The following is a 4,163-nucleotide window of genomic DNA, read 5'->3' on the forward strand; positions in this document are numbered from 1 at the left end:
AGCTGCTATGGAATAATTTGCTCTTTCATCGAGATTTAGATGCTTAATCAACTTTTTATTGTGAAATATTTCAAGCACAAAGAATTACGTTCATTGAGAATAATATAATCAGAATTGTGATTCAATTCTGTCAAATCTTAACATTTTACTACATTGGATTTAGATATCTTTTTTAAAGAAGTACAATATTACTGATAGGAATGCTGATGGTGCAGTGCCTAAGGCATTAGACTGCTAACCAGAAGGTTGGCAGTTCAAACCCACCAGCCACTCCTCGGAAGGAAGGTTGGGCAATCTGCTTCCCTACTTCTCTAAAGATACCACCTGGGAAACCCAAGGAGGGGTTGGTTGCCTTGAGTCAAATCCGACTCGACGGCGGTGTGTTTGGTTTGGTTTTTAATATTACTGAAAAAGTTTAAGCCTTCTGTGTCCTCATTCTCTCCCTTATTGTATAAAGGAAAATCTATTTTAATTTGGTGCTTAACATTTTCAGATTTTTTTATGCTTATACTTATATTTGAATGTATGCATCTATAAGCAATATCATTTTATTCTTTAAATTTGATATGCCCAGCATAATTGTCTGCATTCCTCTACTCTTTGCTTTTTTCCTTCAGCATTCTATTTCTGAGATTTTTTCTAAGTTGTTGCATGCATGTTTTCTTTCTTTATTTTTATTTCATTTAAACTGCTGTATTCATTTAGTAAGCATATGTCAATTTATGTTTTTCTTTTCGTGGACAAACAGATTGCTCTTTTTTATTTTAATTAATCCTGCAATAAATATTTTCGAAAATGTCTCCTATTCATATATGGAGAAGTTTCTCCAGGGTATAAAACTTAATTTTGAAAAGCTAGTTCAGTTCTTAGGTGTATTACTGGATATGACCAGTACACTAAGATTAAGCATGTGTACAACCATATACACACAGTAAAAGTCTTTGGCCTTCTGAAGTAAACAATAACATCATTTGCCTTTTTATCTTCTTGGGCAAGAGTTTTGTGCACTAATAAAGTCAAATAAAGGCAGATAACAACTTGTATGATTGTAGATGTTTTCAATGTTTAATTTAGATGTTACATTCTTGTTTCTTCTGCCTTAAAAATCACTCATGTCTTTCTATATTTGAACAAATATATCTGAAATATTCTGAATTATTAATTTGTGTTGCATTTTATGTAGGAGCCCTAGCAGTACAGTGGTTAAGCCCTGCTAACAGAAAGGTCAACAGTCCAAATCCACTAGCTACTCTGCTCTGCTGGAGAAAGATGTGGCAGTCTGCTTTCTGATTGTTTACAGCCTTGGAAATTCTATAGGGCAATTCTACTCTGTCCTACAGGATGTGCTATCAGTAGGAATTTGACTCAATATCAATGGGTTAGTTGATTTGGTATTTTAGTTACAACAGCAGCTTGGACATGATCTAAAACCTAAGAGTACCTTATTTAAAACTAGTTGTTCTTTGAAAGCTTATATATTACTGTGGTTCATGTTTGAACCACAAATGTCATGTTAGAAGTTGGTCAGAACACTCAGAAAAGTTGATGCCTCTATGCAGTATCTCTAAATGTTCTTTGATTATCAGATTTGTGGGAATGTTATAGTATTACTTATCTGTAAGCATAAAACCATTTTCATGTGTGCACCTAGTTCACAAGAAATATAATTATTTTCTCTAAAAGCAATTCAAGAAATGTGTTTATAAAGGAGAAGCAAAAACAAATCTTTCGTCTTACTCCTCAATAAATTATATTCATATATGTAGAGCTAATGATATAGATGAGTATTTTATAATTTCACTTATAAATTGGTAAAAGGAAATCTTAAAACTAAAAGTAGTTACTTGTGGTGATTCCTTTCTTTCAGTCTGACAAAGTCTAAATTGAATCATAATGGTTTGCTATATACTTGTAATAGGTAGGGAGAGACACTTCTTATTTCGTTAATGAAATTAATATTAAATACAGTACAAAATATCTACTGAAAATTGTCAGAACACATTTTCTTTGATATTGGTTTTCATATAATATTATGCATAAAATTCAGTTGCAAAGTTTAGTGTTTTGAAAAAAAAATTTGAACACAAAACACTGTTAATAATCATAAAACATTAATATTTGTATTTTATTATAATACAGACAAAATATACATTTAACAATTTTTAATTATTTTAAACTACATGACTACATTTATTTCAAAATAGCAAAACTATAAATTCAAAATTGATTGCTAACCACTTAAATTACCAGAATTAAATTATATGATCAACTATGCTTTATGACAGATATTTGTCTTTCCCCAAAAATCATCCATCTCAAACACTTTATAAATATTTTATACTACAAAATATTTAAATGTGAGGTATAAACCATGTTCATATGCCTTATTTGTACTCTTGACGTGTACAATCTGGGAATTTTATTGTTTTAACCTTACCACATATATAAGTTCATTTTTAAAAATATTGTGATTATTTACTGTGAGAAAAATACATAATTTTACAAGAACATTTCAAATATCACTTTCTGTTTTTTCTAAACTAACCATTCTTAAGAAGGTTAATCAATTTCAGAATATTGGCTAAGACAATTGTGAAATTCTAAGGCAGGCAATTTTAGTTTTGACTTCTATTTGTATTTATGATAGATATGAAATATAAATTATAGTTAAGTCTAAAAAATTTGTCATTTAATGAGTACTCTGCTTCAATTTAAGAGCTCTGGTAGCATAGTGACTAATACACTTGACTACTAACCAGAAGGCTGGTGGTTCAAACCCACCAGCCACTCCTCGGAAGGCAGGTTGGGCAATCTACTGTCATAGTAATAATGCCTCAGAAACCCAAGGAAGGGTCACTATGAGTCAGGTCCAACTCAATGGCACATAACAACAATAAAAACAACTGCTTCAATTTTATTATTTTGTGAGTATCTGCATTATATTATTGGCTTTAAAATTTAATTTTATTGATGTTGAAAAAAGACAATGACTACAGTCAATTTATCTTTCAGTTGAGTTTATATAATTCAGCAGTAACAAAAGTTAATAGTATAAGAAGAACCAAAATACAGACTAAAGGCAAAATTCAAGTGTAAGACTATTTTACAACCAGCATATTGTAATTGTGCGTTATTTAGCCAACAGAATGATGAGACTGTGTGAATTCTAATACTACTGTTGTGGTTTTCACAAATTACTAAAATTCGCTATGACTATTTTTCCATCTTTTAAGTCATTTGATTGGTTTTCAGAAATGTTTATTCAATAAACATTGAACGTACTGTTTTGCGTTCTTTGGAAAACAGAGTTCTACATAAATTAATTACTTAGACTATCCATTTCTAAACAAACTCCTCTCATTCTCAATAAATGGAATGCAAATGAATGCAGACAAGCAGGATTCCATTTAGTAGCATAAATAGCTGGAATGAAATGCCAGAATGAATACACAAGGAAGTTCAAGATATATATGTGTATTGAAGACAAGGGAGAAAAATATGAAATCAAGAACAAACATAGATATTTGAAGACCCTCTCCATGGAGAGCTGATTTGTGAGACAAGTATACTTGAAAGTATTAAGTACTTATGTACAGCCCTAATGAAAATTTAGTAACTAAAACGTTTAAAAGTTTTAATTTAAAATCAGGAACAAACACACAGAACAGGGGAGAATGCACTACAAAATTTCATAATTAATCTAAGGAGCCCTGGTGGCACAGTGGTTAAGGGCTTGGCAGCTAACCCAAAATTTGACAATTCAAGTGCACCAGCTGCTCAACAGAAATACGTGGCAGTCACTTCAGTAAACAGTGTTTTCTTGGAAACCATATGGGGCAATTCTACTCTGTCCTACAGGGCCCCGTGAATCAGAATCAACCCAATGGCAATGGGATAATTAATCTATATCTCACTTCCAAGTATTTGACTTGTTTTTTTCCTAATGTAGTTTGACAATTATTAATCAAGTATAATAAAATATCTCAAAAGCAATAAAGATAATTTCAGATAGCAACTTGGATATACATATATATATGTATATATATATATGTGTATATATATATATATATATATATATATATAATGACTTCAGTTTCTTAATAAACATTGGCATCTCGTATCATTACTCTTCTTGTGTTATGCTGTTAGTATAATAACAGTTA

The sequence above is a fragment of the Orycteropus afer genome, unplaced genomic scaffold (genome assembly GCF_000298275.1).
Source record: "Orycteropus afer afer isolate SDZICR_OR568_19922 unplaced genomic scaffold, OryAfe1.0 scaffold00007, whole genome shotgun sequence".
Lineage (NCBI taxonomy): Eukaryota > Metazoa > Chordata > Mammalia > Tubulidentata > Orycteropodidae > Orycteropus > Orycteropus afer.